Here is a 20,659-nt window from a genome sequence, read left to right as displayed (position 1 = left end):
ATTTTTGTTTTTTCTGGGGTTAAAAGAATGTTGAGGGACTGGTTCTACAAACTGGATAATGACCAGGACTTAGCCTTAATTCATTCACTGGTACCATCTGCTCAAACCACTCAATGGTGCAATACTTACATACACTTACTTTTGCCTCTTTGAGAACCTCATTCACAGAACTCTGTTTCCAAACCATGATGTCTTAGACGGCAGGTATATGAATGTCCCTAAACATCTAAGGCTATGTATTTGCGGAGCAGGTGAGATAGAGGCTGTTGTCCACTATTTACTCAACTGTCATATCTATCAAAACTCCAGAGAAAATTTCCTGGGTAACATTTTGGCTGCTCTACAGAAGGAAAGCCCTCACATAAAGGTGGACAGGTTACTTTTGGACTATGACCCTTATGTTACATACAAAACAGCGCTGTTTGCAAAAGTGGCCAGAAATATTTGTACTAATTTCCTGAAAGCCATCGTGATCAATTGTTGTAAGCTGCCCAGAGACCTTTGGGTGGAGTGGACGGCATATAAGCTAGCTAGCTAGCTAGCTAAATAAATAAATAAATAAATAAATAAATAAATAAATAAATAAATAAATAAATAAATAAATAAATAAATAAATAAATAATTGTACGGGAGACTCCCAGATATGAAGGGTCTCTTATTATTTTATATGTCTGTGATTTTATCAGGATTTTATTTGATCATATTTGTATTTTAAACAATTGTGATGGCTTTTAGCTAATACAATAAACTTGAACTTGAACTTGTTATTGTTGTATTATTTCCTGTTGATGAAGAGGAGCAACAGGAGGAAGGCTGGTGTTAATTTATTTTATTTAATGCTGCTGCTGAGGTTGTGATGTGATATGTGACGTTGCCTGATGGTGAAGATTGATGTGTGGGGCATGCCCTATAATACTTCTATAATGTTTCATGCCTATTACTGTATAGGTCTGATGTTACTTTTTATTTTATTCTTTTAGTGAGTCCTAGATCAAGTCAAGCCTGTAGTATCTTTGGAGAAAAAATGTTGAAACTGAGGCTGTCCTACTTTGAGCACATCAGGATTTTCTGGACAAGACAACAATGCTGGGAACTGTGGAAGGCAGAAGGAAAAGAGGAAGACCAAATAGGAGATGGGCTGACTCCCTAAAGGAAGCCACAGGCTTGAGTTTACAAGAGCTGAGCAGAGCTGTTGAGGACAGGACATTTTGGAAATTGTTCATTCATAAGGTCACCATAGGTTAGAAATTACATTATGGCATATAACATCAATATAGACACCCAGGGGGTGTGTTGCTTTCTCTGGGGTAAAGCAATACCACAAGGGAGCTTCATATTCCATTTGACATTTGCAGGGTTAAAAATATGACCAATGATTTCAATGAGGAAAGGGGAAATCCAGATTTGTACAGGCACAGCTGAACAGCTGGCACCAAAGAGAAAGTTGAGCTGAAACTCCCGCCTCCCAATAAAGCCCAAGATTTCACCTGGACATTCCCACCACTGAGGCACTAAGGAGACCTCAGACAGATGTTACTATGCATCTGCATGCTCTAGCATCTGCTCCAGCAGTCATTTTGTGAAGCTGAAGGATGAAGGGAAAGACTTGAACTTCTCTTTAGATGGGCTTCTAATTTTCTGCAATTCTTCTCGGCTGTTCTTGCTCTCTGTACTAACCGTTACTGAAATATAAGTACAGTATTAGGACTGAGTGTGTCTGCGCTTATGGAAGGATGATTACTGCATAGTCATAGAGTAGATGGGTGTGGTATAGTGGCCCACCAGGTCACAGCTGCTTGCATTTCTCTCCCTTCTTTTTGCAGGATTTTTTTTTAAGAGGAGAGATCCAAAAACATTCACACAATGTCAGGGATGCATGGACAAATTGGGTCAAAAAGTCTCCTAGAGGATACATATTGGATTACCCTGATCTGTATGACCTTTCGTTGGGCACAGAGTGGGTCAAGGAGGCTCTACACACCCCTAGTCTACAACAATCAGGGTGCCTGGCATATTTTGAATTGCTAGCAGCAGAAACCAATCTAGATAATCACTCATAGGCTGTGGGAGGTAAACAACATCTAAAAACAGAGGTATTATCACAGAAATCTTCTCCTGGATTCAACTGGGTATGAATTTTTCACAGGTTCTGTGAGCACAGAATGTCACGAGCTCTCTGTAGGGTGCACATGATGCAAATGTTAACATATGCAAAAGATTACAGCAACAACTCTTAGAGGCAGGATGATGAAGCCTAGAAGTCTCTCTTTTTTTATTTAAGGAGTTCCTTAGCACAACTTTCTCACTTTATATCTATTTATTTTTATATTCTGCATCAGTTCTGCCTTCTCGGTGAACCACTTCAATCACCTTTAAAGTGAATTCTTTGTTGTTTAGTCATTTAGTCATGTCCGACTCTTCATGATCCCATGGACCAGAGCACACCAGGCCCTCCTGTCTTCCACTGCCTCCCGGAGTTGGGTCAAATTCATGTTGGTAGCTTCGGTGACACTGTCCAGCCATCTCGTCCTCTGTTGTCCCCTTCTCCTCTTGCCTTCACACTTTCCCAACATCAGGGTCTTTTCCAGGGAGTCTTCTCTTCTCATGAGATGGCCAAAGTATTGGAGCCTCAGCTTCAAGATGTGTCCTTCCAGTGAGCACTCAGGGTTGGTTTCCTTCAGAATGGATTGGTTTGTTCTCCTTGCAGTCCAGGGGACTCTCAAGAGTCTCCTCCAGCACCACAATTAAAAATCATCAGTTATTTGGCGGTCAGCCTTCTTTATGGTCCAGCTCTCACTTCCATACATCGCTACTAGAAAAACCATAGCTTTGACTATACGAACCTTTGTCGGCAAGGTGATGTCTCTGCTTTTTAAGATGCTATCTAGGTTTGTCATCCCTTTCCTCCCAAGAAGCAGGAGTCTTTTAATTTCATGGCTGCTGTGAACTGGAAAAATTGGCAGTAGCTCAACATGCCCTAAAACAAGCTGGACATGAAATTCTTTTTCAAAATACTGGACAACACCAACAATCATTACATTAGACTGCACAGGAAAGCCATTGAAATCCACAAAAACCAGAAGAGCTTCAACAAAAAAGAAGAAAGTTTAAAACTCAACAAAGCTTGGCTCCCAGCACTGAAAAATACAACCTGCAGAAGGTCAACAAACTCTACCCAGCCACAAGGACTGGTGATCACTACACACAAAAGACCAGCTAATGACATCCATCAATCACAGTGACAGATAATCTCTCCTCCTTATCACAACAGTACACCCACAACAAAAACACACTGATCACCATAATCACCCATCTCCTGAAAAGGACAAAAGCTGATCCAACAGCTATAAATACTCAACTCCCAAACATACTGCACCAGAGCACAGAGTGCTACTCCTGCCCTCTGAAGATGCTGGCCACAGAGACTGATGAAACTTTAGGAAGAACAACCTTCAGAACACGGCCAAAGAGCCTGAAAAACCCACAACAACTATTAGATCCTGGCTGTGAAAGCGTTTGCGAATATATCTGTTCTTTGGACAACTCCTTGCGCAAGCTCAAAAAATGTTGACCAAAGAATCTAGAGCATTTCCCTTGACCAGATGAGGCCACAAAGGGAATGTATCCTTTCCCTTAGGGAGGTGCACTTCATCTGAGAGACAGTTTTCAGGGTATGCTCCAAATTTCCAGCATGTATCTTCCTGCAAAAACCAGATAAGGAGTCAGCCATTTGCCCTGTAGAATTCCAACTGCAGAACAATTCTCAAGGAAATCACTATTGGTATCATTTTGCTATTTGTGAAGTTTACACTCCCTGCTGCTGAGTACAGTGGCTGTGTTAGACTGCGCACGTCGGAAGAACGTTCCTTATTGCTGCTGCAATTACATTTCCAATTTTACTAAAAAGCCAGTAGTGCGCTTACTATTATAGTATTCATCTCAGGAAACTACTGTTAAGGACTGATGCCACAGAACTATAAAATATACTTATGACATACACACCTCATGGGTAAATGAGACAAATAAACTAAAGCCTTATTTTTGTAAGAGGTCCTGAATGACCATTATTTTCATAGAATCATGGAACTGCCATTCATTTGGCCCAAGAGCTTTTAATACATTTAGAGGAACTAGGTTTTCCTGCACTATCTCTTTACTCTGCCTCCTTTATTCTACTTGCACTCAGTCGACTACTGTTTTCCTTTTGGGAAAAGAGAGTGGAAAATAGCTGTTAAGCAGTTCCACCTTGTCTCTGCGGTATTTCTTTCATCCTTTTCACATAGACGACCAGCAGTTTCTTTGTTCTCTCTCTCGCTTTAAGCATACCTGCAAAAAACCTGTTATTTTTAACCTTTCTTGCAAGTCTGAGCTCCTTCTGAACTTAAGCTTAAGCTTTCTTGACCTTCCCTCTACAAATCCTGGCTACTCATTTACAAGTTTCCTTAATGGTTCGCTTCTCCTTCCACTTCTTCTGCATGCCCTTTTAAACATTAGCTCATTTGAAAACTTGTTATTGCAGGGCCATGATATCTCTCCTCTTTGAATGTTTGGAAATGGCTGAAATCCTGTTGCTTGGTGTAGTTAGTAACACTAGAGTAGGTCCACTGACTCACTAGGGATATAGTGAGTTAACTTTCCATCGATTCAAATGGGCCTATTCTGGCAGTGACTAGAGACTGGAGTATTTGAATATGAATACGAATATCCCTGTCCCAAGCAGGAATGTCACATCCTGTTGCGGTGACAGTCCTGCTCGTCCTGCCAATGGTGCCTGGAGTTTCAAGGTCTTCCTGCTTGGCTGGCCACTTAGCAGCCATGCGGGGAGACTTGTCCTCCCTCCCCCTGCCTGGAGTGGCTGGCTAAGCAGGAACACAGCAGAGCTTCGAATGCCATTGGCAGGACAAGTGGGACCATCACCGCAGTGGTATGTGAGTGGATGGTGTGGTCCTGGGGGTGGGACTCTCAGTAGGGAAAGCTAAGACAGTGATACTTGTATTTGCATACGAATACAAATATCTCCATCTCTAGTTGTGACTTATTTTCTTGTAGTAAATTGCAACTACAGTAGATTAATTTCAATCAATGGGATTTATAGAGAAGTTGATTCAACAAATCTCCATGGATTTAGTGGGCCTGCTCAATTGAAACTTCATAGGCATTCCTTTCCTATTTTTTGCGGGGGGGGGGGTCAGGTGGCATAAACTTTCTCTTTCTTTTGGGAGATACCACATCCTCCTTCTTCCTGGGGTGTCATGCCTTGGGGCCAAGAGGGTGGGAGCCAGAGGCACTTGCTCCAGCTGCCAACATGGCTAGTCATGACTCTGTTAGGAGGGTATCATTCACCTCTTCCATCTGGCTAAGAAGTCTGTAATAGGCCCTTCTCAAATTTTTATTGAAATGCTCTCCACCAAGAGTCAGTACGAAAAGCCCATGAATCTTCTTGCAGTTGCAAATATTCTGTAATACAATGCTACTCTTCCACACTTCTTGGTTAGTCTGTTCCTTCTGAATTAGCTGAGTAACTTCAATCAATGTATGAATCTTGAATCTTCTCCTACCTAGTTAGAATTTATATTTAATCATAATTTGGCTTCTTGTAACCTCAGCCCATTATTACATGTCCTGCACTCTGAAATGATTGAGAACAGTTTCTGTCCATCATCCATATGACCTTGAGTAACCCAGATGTTCTTAGACTACAATTCTCAGAAGCCTTCATCACCAGTTGTGCTGGATAGTATTCCTGGGGATTGGAATCCAAGAACACCTGGTTTACTGAAGGCTGGGAACCACTGTCCTATATTTATGAATGACTGAAGCTGAGTATTGGTACAGCTGGGACAGGGGAATTGTGAACTGCCAGATGTTACTGGACTGCAGCTCCATTCAGTCTTCTCCATGGGTCATGATGACCAGGGCTAATGCTAGTTCCAGTCAAGCATTATCTAGAAGGCCACATAGTCCCCATCTCTGTAGTAGATGTCAATCAGGAGGAATGTAGTACAGTGGTGCCTCGCTAGACAGTTACCCCACATGACAGTTTTTTCGCTAGACATTGACTTTTTGCGATCGCTATAGCGATTCGCAAAACAGTGATTCCTATGGGGGAATTTCGCTGGACAATGTTTGGTCCCTGCTTCGCAAACCAATTTTTGCTAGACCACGATTTTGACAGCTCCCTCCGTGCTCACAAAATAGGTGTTTTCGGGACCTATGCTTATCCTACCTAGTTAGAATTTATCTCAGCAGATCCTGGAAATTCCTAGCTCATTCTGGAAAGTTATTCTCTTTTAAAGGTATTTTTAAGTTCATATCAGGTTGGGCAACTCTTCATCTTCCAGATGTTGTCAGAATGCAACTTCCATCATCTCTCATTACCCCTTAATTAGTATTATCAATTTTGCTGTGCTTCCAGTAGCTGCTCATCTAGAGTGAGTCACTCCCATGCAAGCTAAATCTTATTGACTGAATTGGATTCTGTGCTCCACACACCATTTTGCAAAATTCACACTAACTCTTGTACTACATGGCCTATCAGGCCCATTTTCTGTCCTCTTAAATACTTCCAACTTAAAATTTTGCACCTGACAAAATTCACAGTAGTTTGGCTCGGAAGAAATGTCTTAACCTTTAGGATGTGCAAAGATTCTTTGTGGGTTTTGTGACAACTGTCTGACACAGCCCCATCTTCAGCTGGGTCTTTCTGTATGTTATTGTCATCTTTGCATAGGCCTCCTTCTGTCTAGAGAGACCAAGGTAACATGCTCTGAATCGAGGAGTGTCCTCTCCAGAGCATGAAGCCCGGGTAAAGTAATATGGAGGATAAGCTGTTACCCAAGCAGCAGATCCCCCCTCTCCACATTGCTGAAATGGTCCAATGGAAAGGCAAGAGCCAATACGACTGGTTCCAGCAAAGTCGCAGGAGTTGGCAGAACGACATGAGCTGCCTTCGGGACTCCAGCTCCGGATTTTGCCTCTAGGTTAACTCCTGAAGCCTTTTCCATGAGTGGATGTAGCCACAAGGCAGTGGAGGTTTTCCTTCTCCTAGATGCGCTGCCTTCCATGGCTGATGAGCCCCACCTACCTGGCCTGCTCTTTAATAGTGCGAAAGTATGATCTGACCCTTAAAAATTTCCTGCTTCCCAGGCTTATGCAAGTCTAATTGGCTTTGCTATTTACCATATTAAGGCCAGAGATAGAATTTGAGAATTTCGCGCACTGTTAGGTGAGGAGACAAAAAGAAAGCCCAGAAAAAAAACCTCAGCAAAACATCCATTCAAACATACCTGGCCTTCACCCTCAGCCCAGCTTCCCATCTAGGGATTTCAGTTTAACTGAAGTTCTAATATTTTTCTTCCCAGATACTTTGGAAAATACAGGGCATACATGTGTTTGGAGCATATTTAAAACAACTGAAGAAAGAAAAAAGAAATTACCCATTTATATAGTGAGCTTGTAATGTTTTAGATTCAGTCCATTTAACAAGGCTGTATTGTCTGGAGAATTTAAAACCAGGCCAATGTTTCAAATGCATCAAGAAGTGTATAAATAATAGATAGAAAAATATATACCATATGTTTGATAGAAACATCAACAAACACATGTGAACAATGGCTCCTACCCGCATGGAACTAGATTGTGCTCTGAAGAATGATGGATGTACTTTTTAACAGTAATGTGGGAACATCCATCGGGTCACCTTCAAAGGCAAAACAGTTGCTGTGGCTATTTTCACTATTACCCAGCATCTAGTACTTGAGGCATATGCCCAGCCCTCCTGTTAGGTAAAATGATGGTCCTCTGCCTGTGTTCAGACGTTACACTGTCAAGCCTGAATCATGGCATTCAAAGCAGGTTCCATTGTTAAGCTATGGTGAGTTCTGGTTCAGATCAAAAGCTTTTGGGTGTTACTTAAAACCCCTGATCAGAGTTGGAACATTTGTCTTTTGATGTGCAACTCCCACAAAATCCCACTGCAAGCATGCTAGCTATGGCAATTTGGGCATTGTAATATATAAATATAATCAAGTGTTTCCTCTCTGACCCAGATGCCAGACAGAGAATAGGAAAAGTATGTATTTTAATGTGCAAAGTGGGAATCTTAGGGGACAATTACCTGCGAGGCCCTAGGCAAGATGTGCTTTTGTATAGACATAATTGGGTTTATAATTTGCTTTTTAGGCCAAATAAGCTTCAAAGTAATAATAATGTGACTGCACTCTTATATCATTTAAAAATGACAACAGCTATCATACGTTTTAAAAATTCTTGCCAAAAATCAATTCATTTTATGTTGTTTATTGATTATTTATGTAAATAGTTTTGAAGAACTGTCCAGATAACAAGCTGTACAAGAATGCCATACAGAATGCACAGTTCTTAATTTGTATGTATGGAAGAGTGGTTTTTGCTGCCAGGTTAAGACTGAAACAGACTGCAGATTAGGCTAAATTGTATGACATCTCTGAGAAACATCTGCTTTTCTTTCCTAATTACATTCAGGCTGAGGAAAAAGTGTTGTATGATTCAGAAGTTCACGCAAACATATTACACCTTGATGTATCTTTCTTAACCATCCCTGTACTTTTTTTTGCTGTTCTCCAAACATGCAATTAACACGCTCCATTTTTGTACTTCATGTTACACGCTGTATCGTTGCTTCTGACTTATGGCAACACTATGAATTAATGACCTCCCAAGGGTCCTGTCATTAAGAGTCCTTACTCAGGACTTGCAGCCTAAAAGCTGTGGGTTCCTTTCCTGCATCAATTCTTCCCACTTCTTTTTTCCTACTGCTTTCAACTTTTCCTCACATTATTGATATGTCCAAAGTATGATAGCCACAATTTTGTCATTTTAGCTTCTAGTGAATTTTTCAGACTTTGTCTTTCTGGCAGTTGAAAGTATCCATAAAGCTTTCCTTCAACACCACATTTTGAGTGAATAAATTATTTTCCTGTTTGTTTTCTTCACTGTTAAGATTTTACACCTGTACAAGTATAACATACTATTGATGATCTTGGCTTTGGTCTCCATTGGCACATCTTCACACTTAAGGATCTTTCCTAGTTCCTTCGTCATTACCCTTCAAAGTCTCAATCTTCTGATTTTACTATTATGTAAGATTGGGTTAACAATCGTAAACAAATAATTTTGGAATTTTTTTTAATCATCTGATTTTTTTGGTTGCCATTTGGTTGTTAATCACCATTTTCAATAATGATTAAAGAATGATATAGATAACAATGTAATAGTTCCAATGTCTTGGCACTTATCCTTTACTCTTCCCAATAGCTGATTGAGTAACTTTTGGCAATTTAATTTTCCACTATTATCTCTTGTTATCTCTCATACCATTTCAAGATATAAATGTCCAGGAGTGGTTTACCATTGCTTTTAGAAACGTACACACACACAAACACAGACACATTTGGATCTTCATATATTGTTGAACTTCAGCTAACATCAGCTCCCACTGACATAGGCAGAGTTATTACCTAGCCTATAGATAATAACTCTGTTATCTACAGTGGAGTGTTACAGAACTAGTGGTACAGAACTAGTGGCTTAGTACATGTGATTCCTGAAGTGGGACAGAGATTAGGTAGAGACTCCTAGTTTGATTATACAGCACTGCACAATCAGAAGTTCTTCTTTATGTAAAATATCCTAGTCATTGCAGCTAATGATCTTTTAGCTATGTCCTTAAAGAGGAAAGCAGTAAGTGGAAGGATAACTGAGGAATTACTGGGTAAGAAAAGAAACTGCTCTAAGAGTTATGATTTTTTCATCATATTTAATCAAAATTTGGCTTCTTGTAACCTCAGCCCATTATTACATGTCCTGCACTCTGAAATGATTGAGAACAGATTCTGTCCATCCTCCATATGACAATCTTTCAAGTATTTGAAGAAGGCTACCATATCACTTCTCAGTGTTCTTTTCCTAAGGCTGAACATACCCAGTTCTTTCAGGCTTTCCTCACAGGGCTTGGTTTCCAGTCCTCCGATCACCCTTGTTGCCTTCCTCTGAACTTGTTACAGTTTGTTGGCACTCTTTTTAAAATAGGGTTTCCAGAAATGGACACAGTACTCAAGATGAAGCCTAAACAGGCTGAATAGAAGAAGACGAATACTTCACAGGATTTGAGACTATGTTTTTGTCAATGTACCCTAAAGTAGCATTTGTCTTTTCTTTTCTTTTTTTCTTTTGGCAGCCAAATCACACTGTTGGTTCATATTCAGTTTGTGATCTACATCAAAAACCTGATCAAAAAATTAGGATAAGTTTAGTCTGCCAGCACTCGTTCCTGACATACTATATAAACAAATAAGGTGTAAGCCTTTTGCAAAGCTAATTGTTCTGAACTGAGACTAAACTACTCTCAAATACTTTGCATTACAACAGGGGTTGTTTGTAACCATACATATATTGCTGTTGGAAAATAATTTCTCTTCCAGCTGTTGTGAGGACTGAGGTTAAACTTGGAGGGAACAGAGAAGTCCTAAGGGCAGTGGCAGATGATGCCATAGCTTCAATTGAATGGAAAGTCACAGTGAGGTACAGTGGTGCCTCGACTTACAAACTTAATTGGTTCAGGAAGATGGTCGTAACTTGAAATGGTCATAAGCTGAAGCACCATTTCCCATTGGAATGTATTGAAATGTAATTAAGCCATTCCGGCCAAAGAAAAAAAATCACTGCAAGACTGGACAGAAACATGATTAATTCCTTCCGGGGGGAGGGGGAGGAAAAGCAATCAACCGTGCAAGACCAATTGCAAATGCAAACAAGACAAAGCAAAAAGCAATCAAGCGTGCAAGACCTAATGCAAAGAAAACAAACCAAAAACCAATCAACCCTGAAAGACTCATTGCAAATGCAAACAAAACAAAGCAAAAAGCAATCAAGCAGATTGCGCAAGCTTGGAAATGGGGGGTGTTCATGGAAGGTACTGGCCCATGCCTTGGTTGCATGCCTAGGTAAATGCCCGATTGTGCAACTGAGATGCATTCTGGAAAAAAGCAAACAAACTCCCCAAGACCCATTGGAAATGAAAGAAAAAAAAATCCAAAAAGCAAGGAAACTCCCCAAGACCCATCGGAAATGAGGGGAAAAATCCAAAAAACAAACAACCCCCCAAGACCCATCGCAGCACAGAAAGTTAAACCCCCCAGCTCAAAACCATGCTGCAAAAAACACACAGAACAGTTTTTAAAAAGCAGAAAACAGCGTCTTAGTTTACAAGGCAGCCCAAAGCCTCTCTGCAAACACACGCACATGCTCTCAGAAGCAGAAGGAGGCAGTCCCAAACCTCCTCCCTGCTGGGGTGGAAGAGCTACAAAGGAACAGCCTCATCACCATCTACAGTTAGAAATCTGAATTTCTCACTGAATTTCCCACCTTTCCCCCCTTTTTGCCTTTTTCTGTTTGTAAGTGGCAGCTCCGTTCGCAAGTAGAAGCAAAATTTTGCGGCCGGAGCTGATCATGACTCAAAATGGTCATAGGTAGGGGCTTTCGGAAGTCGAGGCACCACTGTAGTCTGATCTTGTGAATCCTGACTCATTTACATAACTGCATATTAGAATCCCATTTCATGGAATAACACTGTTCTGGCCTGTTGCATACCAAAGCATGGTGCTTTATACCTATTTTAAATGTATCCTGCCTTTATTCTCAAACCAAAGCTGAGAGCACTTCTCAGAAGGATTACAAACAGGTAGAGAAAACTACAAAAAGGTGTAATGCTACAACTCAACAACCAGCACCGTCCATGGTGTTCATGGAAGGTACTGGCCCATACCTTGGTTGCATGCCTAGGTAAATGCCCAATTGTGCAACTGAGATGCATTCTGGAACCTTCTGAATTTACTGCAATGAACAGTGGTAATTCATGCAATGTTATGTGAGCACCAGTTGGATTTTAGCCAAGAAAACAAAAACTGTAATACTTAAGTAACATTAAAAAACCACAATAAAAAGGACAACACTTTCCTGTTAAAAGTAGAATCAGACTATATGCTGCTGAAAACTCACCTGATTAAATAGAGGACCTGCCTAGACTCCCATGATATATAACCTGGGAGTGGCCACCAAACAGGTCTCCTTGTCTATAGTGGGTCACATTTTCAGTGGTACCACAGCAGCTGAAACTTTCCAAGGAAAAAGCTGTGTTAGTGTATTGCAGGGAAAAAACAACACCAAAGTTTTGAGGCACCCTAAATGCTAATATATTTTGTTTGGCATAAGTTTTCAAGGGGCCTATCTCACTTCTATTATGGGGGAACTGACCTGGGTCAGACTTTACCAAGAAGATAGCATCCAGACGTTTTGGGCTATGATTTTTGGAGTCACCGCACCTGGTGTGCTATATAGATTATGTTAGCTGGGGAGGTTCTGGGAGCTGCAAACCAACATCTGGAACATGCACCATTCAAGGAGACTGGTCTGTGTGATTCTTCTGCCCGTATCACATAGCTACTTTTGATCAAGACAAATCTTCAATCAGCTTGTCCTGTATCCCATAGGGAAAATACTGTGGTTGTGCTCATGTGTTTGTTTACTGTATTAGAGTTAGCAAAGACTTGTAACAAAGACAAGGCACATTTTTTTTATATTGCTAATGCTTTACATGCAGTTCTTTCTTCCCAACTTGCTTATCAGGAATCATAAATAATCCACATTCACAGAGATGTCATAAAAATAATTTCCATGTTAATTAAAGGCTGAGGAAAGGAACAATGGGTTGCATGCATCTCTGGAGGCTGTATGAGTTCTGATGGGATTTCAAATGCAGCGCATTCATCTGAATTCTCCTCATCTCATGCCAGCTGACATCTGTCATGTTTAAGAATTCAGAGAGATGGCCAAATAAATCTCCTTCTTCTGCAATCATAGGCTATCAAAAAACAATCTCTTCAGCCTGTTCATAGGAGCAATTGAAGACATCTTTCCTGAAAGCTTAACAGCAAAAGCAGTCACCTTGGAATTTCCCATGAAAAAAAATCTTGCACACCATTAATTTGATGTGCAGGCATGATATAAATCCAATTTGAGTGCTGATATGTGTGTGGACTTTGCATACAAGGAGGCTCCATCATTTCTTCATATAGAAGCAGTGTGTCTGAGCAGGAGACCCTGTAGATGATAGGAAAGGCACACATACAATCACACTGGAAAGGGTCATTTTGCAAGGAGCAATCTTGCTTAAATCAACCCTTCCACCTGTCCGGAAATCTCTCTGACCCAGCTATAAGCAGTCTCATAGAAGTACTGCTCACCTCTACAGTGGCCGAAGACAGAGCAGGGTTTCCTCTTCAGACATACCATTTCTGAATGAGAATAGTAAACACAGTCCCTTCCGTATATGCAGAAGACAACACAATTGTATTAAAGCCTAAATAGCGGCTATTAGCACAAGTCTATCCAGAGTTCTAGACTCAATAAGACTTCTTTTCAGAGATACGTTTATTGTTGGGATGTGGTGAAGACAAATATACCTTAAGTTGCCATGGGAGTGCAATGCCCATCATCCCGTTAATCATGCTGATTGAACCTGATCGGGCTTTGATTCTAACAACATCTGGCAGGCAACAAATGTCCCATCCCTAATGTTTAAGATGGCCATACAAGGGCAAAAACTGTATGTGGAAGCTGTTTTTTATTAATGTATACTTTGCCACTGTTTTACTCCCAAGCATGCAAGCAACCTGATCCAGTTCCCAGAGTGAGGGAAATTTTAACCCTTTGTCCCCCCCTTTACTCCCATTTTACACCTGCAGTTCAGATTACCAAATGATCAGGACAAAATAAGCCAGAAGTCCAGCTGCAAAGGAAAAAAAAACATGGAGCTGTATATGCCATGGCTGAAATCCTATTGCTTGGCATAAGAAGATTCTTAACTTTCTGATCATTCCTAACTAGCTATTTAAAACTATCTCCTGCACTTCTCACATGCTAGCCAGCATGCATTCACAGACCTCAAGAATTGTGAGGAGACTCTTTATTTCTATTAGGAATGGGATGAAAGTTACAAGTTTTCTCATGCCAAGCAACAGGATTTCAGCCAATATAATACAATAATACCTGCCTGGCAAAGTTGTTATAAATTGCATTATTTATGTCATTACCTGAACATTCAACATGCCACATAAAGGATAAATAACGACTCTTGAATTACACCTATACATGGTGTTAAATGCTACATTATACCCCCCTCATCTCAGGTACTGTATAAACTACTGCAGCTACAGAAGTTTCATTTTGTAGTGATCCTCACTCTTTGACTATCCAGGTGTTTTTGGGCTTCTACTCCCAAAATCCTTGATCACTAGGTAGGTGTATTGCCTAGAGCAGTGGTCCCCAACCTTGGGCCTCCAGATGTTCTTGGACTTCAACTCCCAGAAATCCTGGCTAGCAGAGGTAGTGCTGAAGGCTTCTGGGAGTTGTAGTCCAAGAACATCTGGAGGCCCAAGGTTGGGGACCACTGGCCTAGATATTCTGGGTGTTGAAGTCTGAAACATCTGGAGGGCCAAAGTTGAGGACTACTGCTTCTGTGGGAGCAAATCCATGAAAGTACCTGTTTGACTGAGGAAAAAAAAACCTAGGAATACTGTAACGTTATGGTCTGCAATCCAGTAGTTAATGTTGGACCTTGAGACCTGCAAGCACACCTCTCCTCACTTCTACATACATTTCCTGAGTAAACTGGAATAAACTGGAGTCTCTTAACCTCAGTTGATCAACCTGTACAATGGATTAAGTGATTTCCCTGGCAGACAAATAATGTCAGTGAAGATGATACCTGTACTTTTCCATTCCTGAGACAAGACACAGCTGCTGTACTACCAACTTTTTTGCATCACCATTCTCCCACCCTAGTCCAAAGCCAGTGGTTTCCAACCTTGAGTAACCCAGATGTTCTTAGATTACAATTCTCAGAAGCCTTCATCACCAGTTGTGCTGGACAGGATTCCTGGGGATTGGAATCCAAGAACACCTGGTTTACTCAAGGTTGGGAACCACTGTCCTATACTTATGAATGACTGAAGCTGAGTATTGGTACAGCTGGGACAGGGGAATTGTGAACTGCCAGATGTTGCTGGGCTGCAGCTCCATTCAGTCTCTCCATGGGTCATGATGACCAGGGCTAACGCTAGTTCCAGTCAAGCGTTATCTAGAAGGCCACATAGTCCCCATCTCTGCAGTAGAGGTCAATCAGGAGGAACTCTCCAGGCTGGAGAGTCGGATTGAGACTCTGGAGATCCACCGACGTCTCACCCAACCATGACTTCAGTGGATGGCCAATGATGTTTCTCAGCCTCACTTACCTGACAGGGTTGTTGTGACAATAAGGTGAGGAAAAAGACGCCTATGAACCCCAGTCTGGGAAAGGTGACACATAAATGTAACTGGCACGTATAAATAAGTAAAAAATAGTACCTAGTTGCAGCTTTGGTGCTTGGTGCCCTGAATAAAACAGTACTGTCTGTCTGGGCAGTTGTACATCTGGAGAGGAGCTATGAGTAATTTTGGCCCTTCAGCATGAGCAAGGATGCAAATCTCAGCAAACGGAACAATCCTTCCATCACATTTCTTGCCAGCTTGTTCTCCACCCCTTTGACCAAGAGGAGTCTCCTGTCTGCTCTTACAACTGTGTGACAAGGCAGAAATTCAGCTGAAGATGTTTTCCCAGGCTTTGAGGCCAGAGCTGGGAAAAGCCACAAGCTCCAGCCAGCCTGGCTGCAGGATTTTGTTCCTTATCCAGTCAGTGGGGAGGAAATTCTCACCGGCTGAAAGTTTGCTTGGTTGAACAGCTGCGGCCAGTCAAGAAAGACGCTCGAGGACAGCAGCTCACAGGCAGAAGCAACAAGAGAACTCTTTCATGGCCTTTCATTTAAAGGCATTTTTTTTGAGGCGAAGAAGTTGCTGAAAGTTTCCACGGGGGCGGGGGCGCGACTGTCCTTTGGGTTTGACCAATGCAAAATATGTCGGATATTTTCGTTGTGGGCAGAGAGGCCATGTCCCTGTCTCGCCTTCAGCAACCAACCCGGGACACTTCACCACGTGAGGGGGAGGTGTAGGAGTCCCCCATGTGGAGGCAGTGCATGGGGGGGGCGTACAAAGCCCCCCGTTGGTCTCTCTCTCTCTCTCCCTCCCTCCCTCCCGTTCCGGTGCCATCTCTACCAGGCTGTTGCCCAGCTTGAATCCTGCCGCGCCCCTCGCTGCCGACAGGTGTCGCTCCTCCCGCTAGCCGGCCCAGCGTGTGGGCGAAGCGGCAATAAAGCGGTGGCGGCGGCGGCGGCCGGGAAGGGAGGGGGGCGTGTTTGAAATGGTTTCCCCCCCCCTCCGTTTTTCTTCATCCTGAGGAGTGCCTGCGTGCATATGGTAATGTGGGGGTGGAGCTCACTTTCCTGATGGGAAACGCGCAGATTGCCCCGAGGTGTTGATCTCTGGGGCTCGCCGATCTTCTGGCGGCTTGCTCTTCCAGGGAAACCGCAAGATGTGCGGCGGCGGCGGCGGCGGTGCGGACTCCTGACTCTTTTTTTTTGTCTGGGCGGTGCGGGCCATGCGTTAAGACCGTAAGTTTATTTTCGGACATCGACTTTTGGGAAAGCACCTTTTTTTTTTTTTTTTTTTTTTGGAGGGGAAAAATCTTGCCACTTTGTAGACTGGGACGTTTTCTCCCTTCTTTTCTCTGTGGTCTTCTTGCTAAATGACACACACTCTCGCTCTCGCTCTCTGTGTGTGATGATGATGATGATGATCCGGGGGTCATCTGGGAATAGATCGGGAGTTTGGGGAAGACCGATGTACTGTAAACTTCAGTCCCAATAAACGCGCTTAATTAGAGGAAAACCTGGCTGAAATCGTGGGGGGGGGGGAGACTGGCGAATGAATACAAGGCAAGAGAAAGACGGGTGGGTGTCTGTCCCGTGACTTTTCTGCCTAACCCCGCCCCAGCCCGCGTTGGCATTGGCTTTCTGAGGTGAGGAAGGCAAGCTGTAAAATCGGAGTGTTATTTGGTAAAGGGAGGGGAAGCCACGTTTCCTGTTTACAGGTTTAAAAAAAGAGCAAGGGGCGAGAGCCTGGGAGCAAGTTGTACCGGCAATAGTTCTTTGTTTCAAGATTTCTTCAGGGCTGGGTTTGGGAATGGTGCAGAAATGCTTCGAAATGTCGTTTATTTTTTTTCCCCTCCTTTATTCGGGAGTGAAGCTGAGATGAAGATTTTATTTCAGCGGGAGGAAAGGCTATTTTAAGGATTTTGCAGGATTTCTCGCAGAAAAGAACGGACACGGTGGCAAAGGAGCATCCCTAGCAGATTTAACTAACTAGCGCCTTGGGATACAGTGGCTGAAGGATGGAGGGAGGGGGGGGGACCATAATGAAATCGCTATGCCTCCTCACCGCTGGTTTTCTCTCCTTTTCACCACATTATGCCCTCTTTTCGTTCCCCAGCCTTATAGATAAAGTAATGCCTGTCTAAATTGGAAAGGGGCTTGGCTTTTCCCCGCCCCCTTTATTTTGAGCACGGAGTGCCTGGAAACGTGTCACCGACTCGACGTGCCCTCTCCTGTGCCGCTCTTCTCCTCGCTTTGTGTCAGATGCTTTATGCAGCGCCTCAGGGGCAGCCCAGTTGTGCAAGGATGTGCATCAACCGCGGGAAGGGGTGGGGAAGGGGATTCCTTTGTCTGGGTCCTCTTTGTGCTTTACTCGGAAAAGGAAAGGGCAGCATCTGCGCTGCGAAGTGAGACCCCTGACAGGTCTCGCCACTTTCTGAAAGAGAGAGAAGTGTCCCTCCAACACACATGCACACACGCGTGCACACGCACCAACACACACACACACACACCTGCTCCCCCCATCTTTGTTAGTCGAGTTGCTTCTCAGTAGGATGGACTTGAGCATCCAGGTCAGCTGGCTTTCATTGTCTCTGCCTTGCCCAAGGATAGTCACGGAGTTCCTCGAATTTCCATGTGCAAAGATCCTCTCGGAGCCAGCTGGGAGAGATGATGCCTTCATTGTCTGGCCTCAAGCATCCCTACCTAGGAGATAAGCAGGTGTGGCCTTTGTTGGCAGGGTTTCCTGAGTGTGACAGTTCACTCATTTCCTCTAGGAGCTGATCTCATCTTTGTGAGCTACTCTCCAGTGGATTTCCTGTACTTATCTCTCTTTGTCTGGTGATGAATGCTTGCTCAGTTCACTTTGTGAACAATGGAGCCCCTGCACATGTGAAGAGATTCGCTGCCCTTTGAATTACAGCAGTCATCAGAGAAGTGGGAGAATGACTTGCTGATTAAGAGAATGAACTGGGAGGCAAGTCAATTTTTTCTTAGGCTTTAATTATCCATCAGCAATGTGCTTGGTGGTAATATTGTCCCATCTTATAGGAATGTTATAAGAGTGATTATAAGAGTGACAGCCTTGTTGCCTTGAGAGTAATCTGCTGGGGGTTGGATGCTGGTGTGGACTTTAAAAAGTATGTTGAACTGATCCTTCTCGCTCTGTCTTTCTCTGTTTTTCTTAGTATATCCTTTTCTCATCTCCTCTTCTCTCAGTAGTCAGTTAGGGGATCAATTTGGCCAGATAGCTGAAGTGGTTACTTGTGTCACTCTTTTCATTGCTCAGTCAGCCTTCCCTTCCCTCCTTTTGCTCTCTGACCATTCTTCTCTTCCTCCTGGTAGCCACATGGCAGCCCTTGTATTGTCTACCCATATAGCAAGGAGTGCTCAAAGCACTCCATGTACTCGAAGTGTTATTAAGACTTTTGTGCACTGTAGACTGGTATGGTTAGTAAAACAGATCATTACAAAATATAGAGAATTGTTACAGGCAACACTAAAAAGCACTCTTTGTTTACGGTATTACACCCACCTACAAAAAAGCCCACCAGGGGGCTTACAAAAATAATCATACAATACAGGTTCCAGTTCATAAAACTGCATAAAAGTACTAATTTCCAAATGTGTAGCTGTGGAAAAGGTCTTCGTTAGGAAAAAGAGAGATAGTAATGCCACCTACTCTGTGATATCTTACAGAAGGTATTTTGCTTTATGCCACTCTGCTCCACATTCTTCATTTGGGACAACAACGGAAATGGCCTTACTTCCTTACAAGACGAAATAAGGAGCATAATCTTACTGGTGAATCCAAAAAGTTCAGTGTGATTAAAGGCCATTCCTAGGCACTCATGAGGCAGACTGTGTAGCACTTTAAAGATTTGTTCATTTACAGCGATTTTCACCTTGCTCTTAAGCCAAACTGTTATTATGTACCATCAAGTGTTATATGATGTATGAAGATCCTGGTAGGGGTTTCAAAGTATGTGAAACATCTAAGAAGTGGTTTCACCATTGCTTTTCACCCACATGAGTTTCCATGACTGAGCAGGGACTTGAAAACTGATTCCCTAAGTCCTAGTCCATCTCTCAATTCACTATACCACAAGATAAACAAAAATAAGTTTTCTAAGAGGTTTACGGAAGTCACAAGGAAGGGAGTGACAGTGTTTTGAACAAGATGAGTGTTTGTCTTCACTGGGGTAGAGAATGTGGTCTTCCAGATGTTGTTTAACTGTGACTCCCATCAATCTAACTTAGTGAGGTGGAATTTACAATTCAACGATATTAATTCATTAATTGAATTGAGGCTCGAAACCTCCCAACTTAGTGAGACATTACTCAGGGAGGTTTACATAATTAACTAAGCAGGACATACAAACTAAAATAGTAAAAGAATGAGTATATAATACCAGAAACAGAAAGGCAACCGAGGATTGCCATCTGGTGGCTTAGGTGAACCAAATTATATAAATCATAACATAATAAACAAAATGTCCAATAATATAATAAAATAATAACTGCAATAGCATGTGGGTCTGAAAAGTTAACCTAGGATGTTGCCAAAGGCATCCTTATATAAGATGGTGTTTACTGATCTTCTAAAGATCTGTAGGGAGGGGGGGCTGTCTAATTTTTGGTAAAAGTTTATTCCACAGTGAGGGTGCCACTACAGAAAAAGCCCAAGTCCTAGTACTCTTTTTCCTTATTTGGTGCAGGGTAGGCACCCTCAATAATGCAGCCTGAGGAATGGGTTGCATGGGTAGATACCCTCAGGGAGAGTCACTCTGATAGGTAACAGGGTCCTAAACTATTTAGTGCTTAACCAACCCCTTAAATCTGACACGGTTGCCAACAGGGAGCCATTGCAGATCAGCCTGGATTGGGGAAACATGATCAAATCTCCTAGCCCTTGATATTAACCTGGCTGCCACGTTCTGTACCTGTTATAGTTTCTGCATCATCTTCAAGGGAAATCTCACACAGAGAGCATTACAGTACTTAAGTCTCGAGGTTACTGATGTATGGATCAAGGTCTTCAGGGATCTCTTATCCAGGTTTAGGCGCAAACTGGGCAATCAGCCTGAGGTGAAAGAAGGCGGTCTTGGTCTATGTGTCGGTCCATGTGTTGCCTCTCCCTGGAATATACTGTAGAAGGAGGATAGCTGGCCCTGTCATTAGGCAGAATGAAATAATTACCTCAGGTTATTGAGGGAGGACAAACTACCAATAACTATGCCTCCTGAAGTGGGCCTATACAGCACCCCAAAAGCAGACTCTGCCTTACTAATGCCAGACACAAGGTCCTAGATTTGTGAGCA

At 42.6% G+C, this 20,659-nt stretch overlaps 1 protein-coding gene and 2 long non-coding RNA genes across 5 annotated transcripts in view; 1 reads left to right on the top strand and 2 right to left on the bottom strand.

Annotated features, from left to right (window-relative positions):
• Positions 1–9,569: 9,569 nt before the first annotated feature.
• LOC144587900 (uncharacterized) lies at positions 9,570–13,405 on the bottom strand. Its single transcript, XR_013543138.1, has 2 exons — positions 12,037–13,405; positions 9,570–10,265 (listed from the first exon to the last, which is right to left on the bottom strand). It is a non-coding gene; the product is annotated as an uncharacterized LOC144587900 (long non-coding RNA).
• A 378-nt stretch (positions 13,406–13,783) lies between these two features.
• LOC140703153 (uncharacterized) overlaps positions 13,784–20,659 on the bottom strand; it is a 32,815-nt gene continuing 25,939 nt past the window's right edge. The window contains exons 2-3 of the long non-coding RNA XR_013543133.1: positions 20,282–20,509; positions 13,784–13,825 (exon numbers count right to left, since the gene is read on the bottom strand). This is a non-coding gene — a long non-coding RNA (uncharacterized LOC140703153). The remainder of the gene's footprint in view (positions 13,826–20,281; positions 20,510–20,659) is intronic.
• TP53I11 (tumor protein p53 inducible protein 11) overlaps positions 16,296–20,659 on the top strand; it is a 76,750-nt gene continuing 72,386 nt past the window's right edge. The window contains exon 1 of one of the 3 annotated variants that reach the window (XM_020798373.3): positions 16,296–16,580. The gene's annotated coding sequence lies outside the window, so the exon portion shown is untranslated. Of the gene's footprint in view, positions 16,581–17,722; positions 18,316–20,659 lie in introns of those variants that run through there. The other 2 variants (XM_020798363.3, XM_078389472.1) reach the window with 2 other exon arrangements.

This window comes from Pogona vitticeps, chromosome 1 (assembly GCF_051106095.1).
Source record: "Pogona vitticeps strain Pit_001003342236 chromosome 1, PviZW2.1, whole genome shotgun sequence".
NCBI lineage: Eukaryota > Metazoa > Chordata > Lepidosauria > Squamata > Agamidae > Pogona > Pogona vitticeps.
This window is presented reverse-complemented; position numbering and strand designations above follow the sequence as displayed.